Here is a 17,330-nt window from a genome sequence, read left to right as displayed (position 1 = left end):
TCTCTGGTGAAAATTATCTCTGGACGGTGAAGCGCTGCCAGATCGTGAAGACAGTACGCTCGCAACCAAGTAGAGAGGTCGTGCTTTCAGTCTTACGTTCAAGTGATCATTCGAGGGCGGTTCGCGGGATCATCATCAATGGTTCGAGGGACTCCAAGTACGATTTACACCGAATCATCTACTTCCGCTGCACTCCAGAGTCGGTAATGATCGTTGATCCAAACATTATATGCATCTTCATATTGTTCTTGGGTGATCGTAGGGCGATTTGTTTGGTTTTCTACTATGTTTCCCAACAACTTGCGCTTTGTTATACCTGGTTGATGAGTCCAAATTATGTGATTATTTTGCTAGTTTTTTTGTGCCTACTAAGCAGGCTTTATGGAATTTTACCGCGTTCGCGCACTTCTTTTTGTCGTTTTTCTCATATGACGCTTTTCTGGACCCAATGATATTTTATGGAAGAAATCCCAGGGAATGGTAGTGGAATCATGTATTTAAAGTGATAATTACCTACCATAAAAGAATGAAGCAAAATGGGCAAAGAGGCAATCGTCGCTGAGCCTTTAGGGCAAAAGACAACGTTCAATATGCCCGCGCCCGCCCGTATGAGCGGTTGTATGGAGTACCATCATAGCCGCCAGGTTAACTGTATTCACCCCGTGAAGAAGGATCGTGGATCGGAGACCCAGAGAGACCAGAAAACTTGTCCAGGAGCAGGAACCCTAGCCGCCGGAGTGATCCGGAGGGAGGAACCGACAAGGAGGAGGCCGTCGCCTCCACCACCTTCACCGGGAAGGCTCCAACATCATCCCCACTGTCATCATCATCATCATCATCATTCACATGCCGCTCGTTGTAATCTCGGGAACCCTAAGGGGGATAACTTGTGTGTTACATGTGTAATTCATTCATGGCCTTTACCCCGGGTGTTATGATGTTTGTTGCCATCATGAGTGAGTAGTTCCCTTAGTTCTCATGTATATGGATGAACCCTAGTGTGTAATAGATCGTTGATATTAGGATTTAATATCCTCTTTGCATGTTTACGTTAATAATATTTTTGACGTTGGGTGAAGTCGACCATCCAATGTATGCCAATTTTGGATGGAAGGTTATTACTGTTGGCGAACCGTGTGGTTGCGGAGGTGGATGATACATCTCCAATGTATCTATAATTTATGAAGTATTCATGCCATGTTAAAAAAATTATATGGTTTTGGTATGATTTGATTAGAACTAATCCGGACTGACGCTGTTTTCAGCAGAACTACTGTGGTGCTTTTTTTGTGCAGAAATAAAAGTCTTCGGAATGGGATGAAAATTTACCGTGATTTTTTATGGACCGGAAGAGACCCACGGGGCACCTAAGATGGATCAGGGTGTGGCCGAGGGAGCCACAAGCCTGGGGGCGCCCCCCTCCCCTCGAGCTTGTTGTCCCCTCGGGCACCTCCCCTGGCGTCTGGCTAGCCTCCGGCTGGGAGACTGCCGCCAGCCGGACCCGTCTTTATCGAAACCTACAGTCGCCATCTTCAACATGCTTTCGGGGGAAACCTGTGGAGTACCTCAGCCCATGACTGCTGGACCTCAACAGCTTCAGGGGCTATCGTCAGGGGGATGACCCCCGGGTAGGCTCAAGGAAACAAGTTAACATTTCAAAACATCGGGACGGTTCAGATCCCTCAAATCGACAGGCCCTCAAGCCGACTCCCCCAGCAGGAGGTCGGCTGGGCGCGGTGCATCGCTTGGGCCGATTGGTCGCAGCCGGCAGCCGGCGGGTTCAACACCCGTCAAATCCAACCGTATGACAAGACATCCACCACATCGTGGAGAGCATGGCTACAGTGTCGCCGAACAATTTTTCAAAAATTTAACCATTTCCCAAAAAATGAATAAATTACGAAGAATGTGAACCTTTTTTCAAATTTCTGAATATTTTCCTAGATGACGAACATATTTTAAGTTCTAAACAAAAAAAGAAAACATGATCATTTTTTAAATCCTGAAAAAAAGTTAAAAAAGAATATTTTTAATGGAAACAAAATTTGTATAGTATGCCTTTTTCCGAAATGCCAACAAAATTTGAAACATGGGAACATTTGTTGAAATTGCAAACAAAATGATTAAACCGCAAACAGTTTTTTAAGGATGAACATTATTCTGAAATGCTGAATTTTCTTTGAAAATAAAAACATTTTTTTGAAAACCATGAACATGAACATTTTTCTGAAAATGTGAACAAATTTGAAAACAGGAACCTTTTTCTGAAATTCTTGAACTTTTGCTAAACACGAACAATTTTTGAAATTATGAACAAAATTTAAAGACAAGAACTTTTTTTGAATTTCGAACAAATTTTGATAATAAGAATTGTTTTTGAAATTTCTAAAGTTTTTTTAAAACATGATATTTTTTATAAAAATATGAACAAAAATTTAAGAAGAGAACATTTTTTTAAAACTATCAAAAAATATTCGAAATTTCCGAACTGAAAAATAGGTAAAAAAATATGGAAAAAGAACAAAAAAGAAACAGAAACAGAAAAATAAAAACGAAAAGTTAACAAAAAAGTAAATAAAAAAGAAAACCCGATTCAGGAACCTTCTAACCTTCTAGAAGGTTCCCAAAAGCGATAAAACGGCTGGGATCTGGAAGGTTCCTTTTTTTGAGAAATGGATCTGGAAGGTTCCTAAAACCGAAAGCGCTGTTACACGTTAACGGGCCGGCCCAGATTTGGCGTTCGATCATAAGCATGTGGGACGAGACTTGCCTGCTCCCTCCCCGTGTGCCCATCCGTGCTCCCGCATATGTGGTTTGATTTGATTGGACAAAATAAGGCCTGGCCACACCCCCTTAAAATCAGGGAGGAAGATGATTAGATTAGAAAGGAAAAAGGGAAAAGACAGCCGTAGGATGAAGTGGGAGCATGGATGCGAGCATGAAGAGGGAGCAGGCAAGCCGGATCCAAGCCTGTGCGAAAAGTAAACAATTTGACGCAAAAATGCGTTAAATAGAATATTCCCCCGCGTACGGGGGCATATAGGAGGAAAGCCGGTCTCTGTGACAAAACTGTCGCTGATTCGCACAGACGCAGCTACTAGCGAACAAGGTGGGATGGCCCAATTTGCATCCGGTTTTGGGAACCTTCTTAGGCCCCGCTTGGTTCCTCATTTTAGGGCCTAATACACCTGTAAAATATACCCCTGTAAAATAAAAACGGATGGGCCTGTCGTTGGTGCTTGGCATGTCGTTTTTGGGCTATAAGTTTTACACTGGTTTTCTCGTTTACACCCGTATCAGGCCGGTATCCGATACAGACCAGAGGCCGTCGTTTTTCCCCACCTCGCCTCTCGCTCGAGACCTAGATCGAGTTGCGCTGCCGGGAGGCGCCGGCGCTGGTGTCCACGAGGTGGTCAAGCAACGGCGTTCGCGACGGCGACGTGGTGAGGCGCAGAAGACGGTGGCCACGACGGGGGTTAGGCGCGCCGACGACGGCGACTCGTTCCTGGCCGCGACGGTGACGGCGACTCGCTCCTGGCCGCGACAGTGACGGCGACTCGCTCCTGGCCGCAACGGCGACGTTGGCGGCAGCCGTGACCTGACCGTGACGGCGAATCTCTCATCCTCCTCTGCTCCACCAAGGTATCCTCCCTCCTCCTCCTCCTCTGCCATCCCTCCCCGCCCCTTCCCCGTTCAACCGGCGGTGGAGTACTCCTTGGTGACGTGGCCGTCCTGCTTGGTCATGATTAGCCCGAACCCTCCTGCCAGTTAACAGCTGCTGCCAAAGTTTCACAAGAATTCAGTTCGTTAGCTGCTGTCGAAGTTCAGAAACCTGAAGATTGGAAATTGCTTGTGTAGTCTGTGCTGTTGAATATGCGTGTACTCACGCATATTTTACAAGTGGATTGAAACCTGGAGAGCCAAGCACATATTACAACCGGATAGAAAATACCACCCTTCGGAATGTATTTGGTTGGAGGCTGGTATAATACAGGTGTAAAAGATTACAGGGGTGGCAGAAAAACTACATTCCAAGCGGGGCCGGATCGGTTTTGGGAAGCTTCTAGAAGGTTGCTAAACAGGTTTTCAGTGGTTTTTGGTTTTATCTTTTTCTGTTTTTTCTTTTCTTCATTGTTCATTTTTTCTGTTTTCCTTTTATTTTTTCTTATTTATTTTTCCTTTATCCCTGTTTCTATTTCTTTTATAATTCCCTTTTCTACTTGTTTTTTTTCATTTTCCTTTTTCAAAATTTCATAAAATGTTCGAAATTGTAATAAAAATTCAGAAGGTCAAAAAATGTTCCTGTTTTTTAGTTTTTTTTCAGAAGTTAAAAAAAATCATGAGTTTTATAAAATGTTTGCATATTTAAAAATATGTTCACCTCTTGTTCATAAGTTCAAGAAAACATTCAAATTTTAACTTTTGTTCACAAATTCAGAAAGTGCCCTGATATTTAAAAAATGTTCTCATAACTGTAACAATCTTTGCCTTTTAAAGTATGTTCATAAGCTTAAAAAAAGTTCATGTTTTCAAATTTTGTTCCCAAATTGAATAAATGTTTGTAATGTTTGCTTTTTAAAAAAATTGTTCGGAGTTTCACATTTTGTTCACAGATGCAAAACTGTTCCCCTTTTATCAAAATGTTCATATTTTTTTAAAAAAATACCTATTCAAAAAAAAGTTCAGTTTATAAAAAATTTGTTCACATATTAAAAAAATGTTTGAACTTATTTATTTTTCTTCTCAAATTTTAAAAGTGTTCTCTTTTTAAAAATTACTTTTTTCAAACTAATGTTTAAATTTGGAATTTGACAAAACGTTCGAATCTTGTATTGCCTTTAGCTCCATGTGCCATATTAAACCAACAAAGCTCATTAATTACGTTGGTTTTTTTAGGGGTGAAGCCAAATTATTCATCAAAGTCCACAAAGCATGGGATACAAGTCAGAGCCTGGGGTTGGCCTAACCAGATGTGGCGCCCCGGCCCTAGCGAGGGTGAATACTTGGCAAGTTTATGTGCGTCCCTATTAGTCGCACGACCTTCAAACATAAAATTACAAACGAAAGAAGAAGCTATACTTCTAATCTCTTGAATAATTGCAGTGTTTCTGTCCATATGTGATTTTGAGATATCACTAACCACTTGCTTAGCGTCACAGGCGATGATCAGATTATTCAGGTCGAGGTCTTCAGCTAGGGCAAGCACTTCTCTGTAACGCCCTCGATGCGGCTATATCTCCCACGTGTCAAAGCACGACTTAGAGGCATAACCGCATTGAAAGCAATGTCGCAAGTGAGGTAATCTTCACACAACCCATGTAATATATAAGGGACAGAGATACATAGTTGGCTTACACTCGCCACTTCACACAATTACATGAGTAAAGCATTACATCATCCAAATACAATCAAGGCCCGACTACGGAGCCAAAATAAAAGAAGACTACCCCAAATGCTACACAGATCCCCGATCGACCCCAACTGGGCTCCACTACTGATCAACTAGAATGAAGCAACACAAAGGACAAGATCTTCATTGAGCTCCTCCTTGAGCTTGGTTGCGTCATCTGCACGGTATCATCGGCACCTGCAAACTGGTTTTGGAAGTATCTGTGAGTCACAGGGACTCAGCAATCTCACACCCACGTGATCAAGACTATTTAAGCTTATGGGTAAGGTAAAGGTATGAGGTGGAGCTGCAGCAAGCGACTAGCATATATGGTGGCTAACAAACGCAAATAAGAGCGAGAAGAGAAGGCAAAGCACGGTCGAGAAACTATGATCAAAAGTGATCCTAGAACGACCTACGTCAAGCATAACTCCAACACCGTGTTCACTTCCCGGACTCCGCCGGAAAGAGACCATCACGGTTACACACGCGGTTGATGCATTTTAATTAAGGTCAACTTCAGGTTTTCTACAACCGGATATTAACACATTCCCATCTGCCCATAACCGCGGGCACGGCTTTCGAAAGTTCAAATCCCTGCAGGGGTGTCCCAACTTAGCCCATCACAATCTCTCACGGTCAACGAAGGATATTCCTTCTAGCGGGAAGACCCGATCAGACTCGGAATCCCGGTTACAAGACATTTCGACAATGGTAAAACAAGACCAGCAAAGCCACCCAGATGTGCCGACAAATCCCGATAGGAGCTGCACATTTCTCGTTCTCAGGGCACACCGGATGAGCCAGACGTCGGGTAAGCCAGCCCAGAGTTGCCCCTGGTAGCCTCGGACATCGCTCGATTGGACCAACACTCAGAGGAGCACTGGCCCGGGGGGGTTAAAATAAGATGACCCTTGAGTCTGCAGAACCCAAGGGAAAGAAAAGGCTAGGTGGCGAATGGTAAAACCAATGTTGGGCCTTGCTGGAGGAGTTTTATTCAAGGCGAACTATCAAGGGGTTCCCATTATTACCCAACCGCGTAAGGAACGCAAAATCCGGGAACATAACACCGATATGACGGAAACTAGGGCGGCAAGAGTGGAACAAAACACCAGGCATAAGGCCGAGCCTTCCACCCTTTACCAAGTATATAGATGCATTAATTAGATAAGAGATATTGTGATATCCCAACAAGTAAACGTGTTCCAACAAGGAACAACATCTCCATGTTCCAACAAGGAACATACTTCAATCTTCACCTGCAACTAACAACGCTATAAGAGGGGCTGAGCAAAGCGGTAACATAGCCAAACAACGGTTTGCTAGGACAAGGTGGGTTAGAGGCTTGGTTCAACAATAGGGAAGGCATGATAAGCAAGTGGTGGGTATCGCAACATAGGCATAGCAAAAGAGCGAGCAACTAGCAAGTAAAGATAGAAGTGATTTCGAGGGTATGGTCATCTTGCCTGAAATCCCGCAAGGAAGAAGAACGAGTCCATGAAGAAGACAAACGGACATAGACGAACGGGTCCTCACAAACGCGACGTTACCGGAACTAACCCGAAGAAGCAACACCGGAAAAGAAAGCACACAACATAGTAAACAACCAACACATGAACATGGTATGATATGCGGGATGCGGTATGTGATGCATATGCATGATTTGACAAGGAATGATGAACCTGGCCTCAACTTGGGATTCCAAGAGTGCCACTGGAAAGGTGAGGTGATTTCGGTTGAAATCGATATAAAGATCGCAGGAATCGGATGCACGGTTTGGAAATGGCAAGCAAAATAAATATGGCACCGGTCTGCGATAAGCAGCAAGTAGCCATCTAAATGCAACAAATTAAACATGCTACAGCACCCAAACATGGCAACAAAATACATGGCAGGGATCCGCTCATGATGCTTGACAAAAGATGAACACTGAGCTACGGCCAATTCATCCATTAACAGGTTCAAACAAGCATGGCAAAAGTGTAATTGGTAAACAGGTTTCAGACTTAGTGAAATTAACACAAGCCTGGAATTTCAGATCAGGTAGCACACTTTGGAGCATGAAAACTATATGCTACAGGAACTTAACATGGCAAAGCAAGGCATGGCATGGAGCTACTCAAGGAGCTTAACAAAAGTCCCTTAGTGACCTTGAGCCAAAAGAGATCAGAAAATACAATTGCAAGCATGTGAACATGGCAAAAACATAATCAGATCTCAGACTTAGTGAAAAAGTGGAGCATGCAAATCAGATATCAAGTAGGCATGTTTACGAGCTCGATGCACTCACTACAGAGCAAGGCATGACAATCTAAGCATATACCCATCAAGAATACACATTATACAAGCTAGACATGGTAAGAACAACAACATAGCATGCACGGATCAACAACAACATCCTCGGCAAAATCGCTAACAAGTAGACAATCTGCCCAGATTCACGAAATAGCAAAGGTAGAGCTCGATTGAATCAAGCTAGGGTGCTCCATAAATGCAAACAAATACATGGATGGATAGAGCACCACAATATGAACAAATCATGCTTATTGATCATCCTCAAAAGAGGCACGGATCACTAGGAAACAACATGAACATATGGCATATTGATAAAGACACATCAAGGACTTAGTGGAATTGCTAAGTCCCTGAAATCAGCATTAACGAATGCACCACTTTGTAAGCTTGTGCTAGTCACCACACATATCACAAAAATACATGGATAGCACCTCTGTAAAGATGGCAAAGCATATAACAAAACTCATGTAGAGCTCAGGGGCATATCATGCACACATTAATCATGGCAAAAATGACAAATAGCTATTTGATGCAGCAGATCTGACAATTAACTCAAATAGCACTCTACCAACAGCATTTCGGGCATCAAGATGAACTCAAAGGAAAATGATGCAATGAGATGAAATGATGTGCTCTCTGAGACGAACATTTTGATATGATACATGACCAAAACGGAGCTGCGGATGCAAAGTTACGATGCGATGAAGATGGGCATATGAATCTGGAAATTTCGGGGACTTAGTGAAATTTAAACCTCCGCGAAAAGCCAACGCGGGATGGAGGGATCCGGGACGGAGCGGATCGGGACGCGGCCGCACGTTTGGATCGGGCACCCGGTGGATCTCGTCCACCCCCGACGTGAGCTCACCGGAGCTGGCCGGAGGGACGCCGGAGACGGAGAAGGAGGCGCGGGGGCTCGCCGGAGTTGCCCTGGGCAGCGGATCCGGTGACCCCAAGGCGGCGGAGACGGGCGGTGGCCAGGTCGCGTGGTGGAGGCGGCGGCCGGCGGCGAGCGCAGCGGCGAGCAGCGGCGTCGGGCACGGCCCGACGATGAGGTCCGGCGCGGCCTGGGCACGCAAGAGCGGCGGCGGGCGCCTCCGGGCCCGGGCGGGCCTAACTCGGGCCCCACGGGCCGCGGCGGAGGAGAGAGAGGCGCGGGCGAGGTGGCAGCGTCCGATTGGGTGAGGGCGGTGGCGGCTCCCCATTGGTTGAGGCGACATGGCGGCGGGGCGGCGGGCATGTCCGGCGCGGTGGGGGTTTTGTCCGGGCGCGAGGAGGACGAAGCTAGGGTTAGATCTGCGCGAGAATTTCGGAGGAGACCACATATTTATAGGTGGAGGGAGCTAGGAGAGTCCAAATGAGGTGCGGTTTTTGGCCACGCGATCGTGATCGAACGCTCTAGATGATGGAGGAGGTTTAGGTGGGTTTGGGGCCACTTTGGAGGGGTGCTGGGCTGCAACACACACGAGGCCTTCTCAGTCCCTCGGTTAACCGTTGGAGCATCGAACGAAGTCCAAATGGTACGAAACTTGACAGGCGGTCTACCGATAGTAAACCAAGGCCGCTTGGCAAGTCTCGGTCCAATCCGGAAATGTTTAATCCCCACACCCGAAAGAAAGGTAGAAATGACCACCGGAGGAGATAGGAGCGCCGGAATGCAAAATGGACAACGGGGAAAATGCTCGGGTGCATGAGATGAACATGTATGCAAATGAAATGCACATGATGACATGATATGCAATGCATGACACGCAAGCAAATGACAAGGCAACAACAGCGAATAACTGGAGGACACCTGGCACATTGGTCTCGGGGCGTTACATTCTCGGCATGCAATTGTCTCCAAAATCGCTGGGTCGTCCACTCCAGCAATGACCAGCGCTGAGCTCCCCAGGTAGTTGCCTTGTTGATCCCTGCACATCGCAATGGCTGATCCTCCCCTCCCAGCTCTGACACCGGCGTCAACGTGAATTTTGAACCAACCCACAGGTGGAGCTTGTGGCCTGACCTGAGCAGGGAGACCGCCTCTTGCTATGGGTTCCTTCTTGTTTTCCAGCACCTCAAGCTCAACTATAAATCTCCTGACAAAATCAGTGGTGGCCTGTGGTGTTTGAAAAATCCCTTCGTGAATTGCCTTCCAACGGGTCGTCCATATTGCCCACAGCGTGACCGTTAGCAGCACAAACTGGTCATGTGAAAGGGATTCCATAAGTGTAAAAAGCCATAGCTTAGCTTTTGGTTTGGTGGTAGCAACAAGAGGTTGGGCAAGGTCATCATCAACCAAAGCCCACACACATCGGGATGATGTACAGTTTAGCAGCGAGTGCCTCCATGAATCTAGCGCTCCACACATCCCACGAGCCGAGCTGTGTGACATGTGTCTATGAGCTCGAACATCTTCTGTTGGGAGGGATTGTCTTGATAAACGCCACAGAAACATTTTCACTTTCCCCAGTACCTTTGTGCTCCATAATATTTTCCATGTTCCTTCTTCTGCTACTATCATTGAAGAGCCTGTTGTGTTTTCCAACCAGGCCTCCCGACGCCTTCTGGTTTCCACTAACATGCGATATGATGACTTGACCGAGAAAACACCGTTCCTTTCAAAGTTCCGGCTCCAGAAGTCATCTGTGTTGCGTGTACATAAAGGAATGCTTAAAATGACCTTAGCATCCGTTGGCATGAAAACCTGGTTGACGCGTTGGACATCCCACGTGGCACTGGTGTTGTCAATCAGCTCGGCCACCCGGCATCCGTACGGGCGCATCATCTCGTCCCTCGGTATCCAAGTATCTGCCCAGATGTTGGTAGTTTCACCATTGCCTATGCGGCGAATGATACCTTGCTTTAGCACGTCTTGGCCTTCAACTATTGCCCGCCAGACCTGACTTGGGTGGCCGCCCAGGTTTGCCTGTAATATATCTGTGTCCGGGAAGTAGACACTTTTCAGCACACGTGCGCTGAGGGTTTCAGGGTTCTGAAGGAGTCTCCATGCTTGGCGTGCCAACATAGATAAGTTGAAAAGCTCGAAATCCTTAAAACCCAGTCCTCCCATACCTTTTGGCTCTGTCATGGACTTCCATGAGACCCAGTGAGGTTTTCTCTTGCCATCCTTAGAGCCCCACCAGAACTTTCTTATGAGCATATTAAGGTGTTCACACAATCCCCTCGGCAACTTGAAGCAAGACATAGAGAAGACCGGAAATGCTTGTGCCACTGCTTTAACTAGCACCTCCTTACCCGTTGTTGATATAGTATTCTCTAGCCAACCTTGCACTTTGCTCCACAAATGATCCTTCAAATATTTGAAAGCCCCATTTTTGGAATTTCCTATGTCAGATGGCATACCCAGATACTTCTCATTGAGTGTTTCATTTGGAACATTGAGAGTGTCTTTGATCACTTCCCGGGTGCTATCAGGGACACCCTTACTAAAATAGATAGAAGATTTCGCAAAGTTAATCTGTTGGCACGAAGCTTCACAGTAATTGTTCAGTACCAGGTTCACCTCTTCAGCACCAGCATTACTCGCCTTACAAAACAGCAGTCTGTCATCAGCAAATAACAAGTGACTTACCTGGGGCGCCGTAGGTGCCACTTGTAACCCACTCAGATTGGATGACTCATTCTTGGAGTTTAAACATGCACGACAGGCCCTCTGCCGCAAGCAAGAACAAATAAGGGCTGATTGGGTCCCCCTTGTCTGATCCCTCTTGATGGTTCAAACTCCTCCAACTTGTTCCCATTGAAAAGCACCGACAACTTAACCGAAGTGACTAAGTTCATCACTATATTTACCCACCTTTCCGTGAAGCCCAGTTTCATCATCACCACCCTCAGATAGGGCCACTCGACCCTGTCATATGCTTTCATCATGTCGAGTTTGAGTGCAAAAGACCGGTGCTTCTTTGATTTGTTCCTTTTCATAAAATGGAGACAGTCGTACGCAGTGATAATGTTATCAGTTATCAACCGTCCAGGAACAAAGGCTGACTGCTCTTCAGATATTATATCAGGCAAAATAACTTTCACACGGTTAGCTATCACCTTTGAAGCAATTTTGTAGAGCACATTGCAAAGGCTAATCGGTCTTAACTGAGCTAATAAGGTGGGATTTTTTACCTTTGGTATCAACACCAGGACTGTTCATTAATGCATGCTGCTGATTCTGTACCCTCCACTATCCGTAGTACTGCATTTTTCACTTCGTTACCACAAACCTCCCAGTGACGCTGAAAGAAATGAGTTGGGTATCCATCTGGGCCTGGGGCCTTCGTCGGGAACATATGAAAAAAGCTATTTTCACCTCCTCTCTATATGGAGCATTCAATGCATCATTCATTAAATCAGTAACTTTGCGTGGAATAGTATGCAGGACCGGCCCCATATCCGCTAAACCTTTTGACATGTAAATATTTTTGTAAAACGACGTTGCCATAGTCTCCATCTCCATCACATTATCTGCCAATGTACCATCCGAACGCAATAGTTCTTTGATTTGATTTTTCTTCTTCGCCTACTAGCACGCAAGTGAAAAAAGTAGGTATTTTTATCACCATGGATCAACCAGTCAACACGTGCACACTGTCTCCAGAGTATTTCCTCTCGGTGAAATAGTTCGACAAGTTGATCTGTAATTTTTGTTTCCTCTCTAGTCGGCCATGATCGTTCTGGAATTGCGCGGAGCATCTGCAATTTTGTCTTTAGTGCACTGATTTCCTGCCGAACGCTGCCAAAATGCACGTGATCCCAGGTTGATAGCTCGCCCGACAGCTCTTGTAATTTTGTCTTGATCTGCTCCATCGATTTGCCTGGCGCCTCTGCCCACTTGTCGGCCACTACCGAGCCCAGCGAGGGATCCCGCTCCCAACATACCTCATATTGAAATGATTTCGGGCCCCTCCTGCATGCATGCATTTCTTGCAGCGTAAGTAATAGGGCTACGTGATCAGAACTTGCCGCCGCTAGGTGCTTGACTTCTGCTGTCGGAAACGCCATCAACCAGTCCGGCGTTGCTACGACTCTGTCCAATCTCACTCTTGTGAATGATCCTCCGGCGACTTTTTTCCTCAAAAGTCCAGCTCTGCACCTTATATCCGATGTCGGTAAGGCTGCAAGTATCCAAAACATCTCGGAACAGATCCATCTGCGCTTGGCTTCTCGCACACACCCCATCATGCTCGTGGCCATGCAACACTTCGTTGAAGTCGCCAACTACAACCCAGGGATGATTGCTGGTATTAGCAATGCCACGCATCATATCCCAGGTTTTATATCTTTCTTGCACTTGTGCTTCTCCATAGACAAAAGTGATCCTAGTTTGCACCAGGACTAGTTCTTTCACAAGTACATCAACGTGATACTCTGAATAACCGAGAATTTCCAACTTTATTGCTTCATTCCAAAAGATACCAAAACCATCACTTCTACCTCTACTGCTTACAACAAAACTCTTTTCAAAACCTAAAGATCCTATCATGCTCTCAACACGTGAGCCCTCTATTTGGATTTCTAAGATGCATATAATAGAGGGGGCATGTTGCCTCAGAGATCTCGAAGCTCTCGAATTCCGTTGGTTAGCCGCTGGGATATTTCACTGTGCTACGCTAATAGGCCGGCCTAGTTGGAGTGGCCTGTGCGTCCGCTTGGCAATTAGCCGCAACGAGCGGAGGCCTTTCGCCGCGAAGAGCACTGAATGTGAATTATCTTTTGAGATCATAGCCCACCTCAACTAGGCCAGGCCCGGTCTGCGTCAGACCCTAAAACACAAGGGCCGTATCGAATTGGTTTTCTTGAGCCCGACGAAGATCGCCCACCCCTATACATTCTCCAGCGCACCACCCGTCCACCCCCAACCCTTCACCAAACCCTCCTCGCAGCGCCGCCGCCACGCCCTCCCAGATCTCAGATCCCATCTCCTCTCCTCAGCATCCTCCTCCCCACCCCATCCTTATCGCCGCGCCCCGCGCCTGAGCGCCTCCCGTCAGCCGCCGCGCCCGTTTCCCCAGACCCCGTCGACGCCGCCGACCACCTTCCGCGGCTTCCCCCGTCGAGCCGCGTCTCCTTCTGCTGGCTGGATCTCGTCCGGATGATGTGCGCCGTCCGCCGGTTTTGTCGGGGAGCCCGGCGGCTCTGTGGTGTTCAAGCAGGAACCTCATGCTACCGGCAGCATGCGGCGCTTGCTTGAACATCCCAGAGCCACCGGCGTGCCAAAATTCACGCAGGAGACCAGTCGAGGAGAGATCCGCCAAGCTGGAGTACCTGAACGTCTTCTTCAAGTACTCCACTTTTTTTTTCTTGCGGAGAAAAAGGTGGAATACTTGAAGAAGATTTTCAGGTCGTCCATTAGAAATCTCACCATATTAACCCAAAACCGTGCTGCATCCCGCAGAGGTGAGGCCAGCTATCTTCAATTCTGCACTGTAGGCTGTTATCTATCATCAACGTTTCTTATGTTTTGCTTTGCTGCCAGTTCATTCAAGTTCAAGGCAGGCATGCGCTTTTGGGCAGATCATAGTTTGTTAACGGTGATGTGCTCTAGGTCTAGGTTTGTTGATTTATCTGCCCTGATAATTTTAATCCTTAATCCTGATAGTTATTCAGTAGGGATGAAAGCATGGCAAAACTATGGATAATATCTAACATTTTTGTGTTTTCAAGTACGGTTACTCGTGTGTAGAGAAGTTCAGCACAACCATGCTCCTAAAGCTGGTTAAGAATTATGCATTAAAATAGGTATGTAAAAATGAAAATATGATTCCAATTGGAATGCTAGGTTTGAAGATTTCATATGGAGGTTGGTAGCATAACTCTTTAAGTATCAAGTGTCATTCATTTGAAGCTGCTTTTGCCATGGTAATATTATCTCAATCACACTGACAACTGGACTTCTTGTTATCCTTGCCTCTTTGAGATCTGCCTCTCGTGAATGACAACTATGCTTTTTTTTGCACAATGTAGCGTACAGTTTTCCTGTTCTTCTTTTGCAGAACACTATTGTGCAGTTGGGTATTTGTGCTTATGCCAGTACTGTGTTCTAGATTCTCCCTTGCTGATTGGTTTGTTCTCTATTTATTTTTTTGATATCCGTTTCTCAATTTTTACATCTTTTCTGTTTGCATCATCAGCTAGTTAGGGAGTTGAGTGTTGATGACATTTATGTGGACTAGAGTTTCTGATACTGCCTCTTCAGCAGTACTTTTGAAGACAAACCCTTGGCCGTCTGACCTCCCCCCTCCCTCTAACTGGTGCATTTATATCTTTGGATTAGTTCACGTTTTCATTTGTTCATTGCCAATTTCTCAGGATGATTTACCAACTCCTTGAGATGATTTGTGTTTCTTATGGTATGATTGCTTGGACTTTAGGTTGTTGTGTTGTGACTGCTTGGGTGTTTTTCATTGGGCGTGTTGCCATGTCTCTGGTAGCTACAGCTTTGACCAGAGATGCTACTTTGTGCCAACAGAGAGATCTTGGATGTTTCACGTTTGATAGTTACCTGTGGACGTGATTTAGTCGGAACACAGAGCTGTTTTGTTTCATTAAAAAAAACCTATTTCTAAGCTTATTTTAAATTGGAGTAAATCAATGGTGATGATGATAAAACATAGGCTTGTTTCTCAAAACATTCGCAGTTGCCGCCTAAGAGCTTTCGCCCTGCCAGGCTTGAGAGCTAATGCTGCTAATTCCTTCCTTGGATGTCTGAGCCATGTTGATTTTACTCATTTGAATCTTTTTTTTCTCTGCTTTATCTTCTTGATTTAACAGGATATTTTGTTGTTATACTTGCTTTTCCTACTTAACAATAATATATTTTTGCTGTACTTCTTTTAATTGGGTGAAATCAGTGGCGATGATGATAAAACTTTGGCATGTTTCTCAAAACATTCGCAGTTGCCGCCTAAGAGCTTTCGCCCTGCCAGGCTTGAGAGCTAATGCTGCTAATTCCTTCCTTGGATGTCTGAGCCATGTTGATTTTACTCATCTGAATCTTTTTTTCTCTCTGCTTTATCTTCTTGATTTAACATGATATTTTGTTGTTATACTTGCTTTGCATACTTAACAATAATATACTTTTGCTTTACTTCTTTTAATTGGGTGAAATCAGTGGCGATGATGATAAAACTTTGGCTTGTTTCTCAAAACATTCGCAGTTGCCGCCTAAGAGCTTTCGCCCTGCCAGGCTTGAGAGCTAATGCTGCTAATTCCTTCCTTGGATGTCTGAGCCATGTTGATATTACCCATTTGAATCTTTTTTTCTCTCTGCTTTATCTTCTTGATTTAACATGATATTTTGTTGTTATACTTGCTTTGCATACTTAACAATAATATGTTTTTGCTGTACTTCTTTTAATTGGGTGAAATCAGTGGCGATGACTCCTTCCTTGGATGTCTGAGCCATGTTAATTTACCTTATTTAATGTTCTTTTTTGGTGTCTGACTTAATGATGTTGGTTTTAATCTGATATATTTGTACCAGGCCTGTTTGGAATGTAGGATTCTGAAACGTAGAAACTTATGATAAAACTAAATCTTGTTTCTCAAAACATTCGCAGCTGCTCCCTAAGTCATGGGTGTTAACATGGTTTGTGTTGCATCCTTTAGTATCTTCACTGAAGAGAAACATTAATTCGGTTGGTTTTTCGCTGGGATGGTGAAGATTGATATTTGGTCTCCGTTGTAATTGGCATTTTTTTGCCTTGCCGACCATACTGCTATATCACCACCCATATTCTGAGTCCTCCAGATGCATGTTTTCCTTTCTTGGTTTTGATTCATATCTATTTTGTTTGATGTTTTTCTGATGATTATAGAAATAGAATTGTCTCATTTCATATCTGTGTTTAAGACCAATGATCTATATTTTATGCTGTTTTTAAATTGTTCTTACCTATGATGAGTTGCGAACTGTATTGCCTACATTGTTTGAACAATCTGTGAGAACGTATGCAACGTCTGAGGATGAACAAGAAAAAGAAAAAAAATGTTCCAAATGGATTATGATTGCTATTTGGACGGTCTTTTGCTCTTAGCTGACGGCAATTACAACAACTACTTTTATACTACTCAATTAGTTTCTCCAAAATTATTGATTCAATGGATATATGGGCCCCACAAATTTGCCATTGTAGTGGTATTCTTGCGTAACCTTCTCCCGGTTCATGTGATGCCATGTCTCTTTGACTTTGAACCAATGGCTGATCTGCATACCAAACTTTCTGAATTTGATTCTGGGATGCATGTATTTCTTCCACTTCTGGTCTAAATCTTGTAAGATCCGTAATTTTCCTTTTGTGTTTGTTTTACAATGGTGTTTTACCAAGTGTGGAACATTCAAACATGTGTGTAAGAAAAATGATCACAATTTTTTGATTATCTTTGCTATTATTTTGGGTTTTACTGTTCATCTGGGAGGAGAAACATCGTGCCACTCAAGTATACTTTTTCATGAAATGTTTTCTGCCGGACAACCGTACGTTGTTGTATCGACACAGATATTTCTCTTTCGAACGACACAATTATGAGTACCTTTTCTTCTCAAAAGGAGCCGGTTTTGCATCGTCCACTCCTCCATTTGATTGGCCCAACCCCACTGTTTTCTCTTTATAATCATCTTCCTCCTGCATGCTGGAACCAACCGACGAAG

General features: G+C 44.8%; 1 long non-coding RNA gene and 7 other non-coding genes across 8 annotated transcripts; all 8 read left to right on the top strand.

The window, feature by feature from the left end:
* Positions 1 to 13,517: 13,517 nt before the first annotated feature.
* LOC125528309 lies at positions 13,518 to 15,898 on the top strand. Its single transcript, XR_007292362.1, has 2 exons — positions 13,518 to 14,077; positions 14,157 to 15,898. It is a non-coding gene; the product is annotated as an uncharacterized LOC125528309 (long non-coding RNA).
* Positions 14,819 to 14,918, top strand: LOC125528311. Its single transcript, XR_007292364.1, has one exon. It is a non-coding gene; the product is annotated as a small nucleolar RNA Z157/R69/R10 (small nucleolar RNA).
* LOC125528312 lies at positions 15,088 to 15,233 on the top strand. The gene has a single exon (XR_007292365.1). It is a non-coding gene; the product is annotated as a small nucleolar RNA snoR2/U65 (small nucleolar RNA).
* LOC125528314 lies at positions 15,273 to 15,393 on the top strand. Its single transcript, XR_007292367.1, has one exon. It is a non-coding gene; the product is annotated as a small nucleolar RNA SNORD14 (small nucleolar RNA).
* On the top strand, positions 15,532 to 15,652 carry LOC125528313. The gene has a single exon (XR_007292366.1). It is a non-coding gene; the product is annotated as a small nucleolar RNA SNORD14 (small nucleolar RNA).
* On the top strand, positions 15,792 to 15,912 carry LOC125528310. The gene has a single exon (XR_007292363.1). It is a non-coding gene; the product is annotated as a small nucleolar RNA SNORD14 (small nucleolar RNA).
* A 420-nt stretch (positions 15,913 to 16,332) lies between these two features.
* On the top strand, positions 16,333 to 16,425 carry LOC125528316. The gene has a single exon (XR_007292369.1). It is a non-coding gene; the product is annotated as a small nucleolar RNA Z43 (small nucleolar RNA).
* Positions 16,426 to 16,568: 143 nt separating this feature from the next.
* Positions 16,569 to 16,649, top strand: LOC125528315. Its single transcript, XR_007292368.1, has one exon. It is a non-coding gene; the product is annotated as a small nucleolar RNA SNORD34 (small nucleolar RNA).
* Positions 16,650 to 17,330: the final 681 nt, after the last annotated feature.

Source organism: Triticum urartu, unplaced genomic scaffold, assembly GCF_003073215.2.
Source record: "Triticum urartu cultivar G1812 unplaced genomic scaffold, Tu2.1 TuUngrouped_contig_479, whole genome shotgun sequence".
Classification (NCBI taxonomy): domain Eukaryota; kingdom Viridiplantae; phylum Streptophyta; class Magnoliopsida; order Poales; family Poaceae; genus Triticum; species Triticum urartu.
This window is presented reverse-complemented; position numbering and strand designations above follow the sequence as displayed.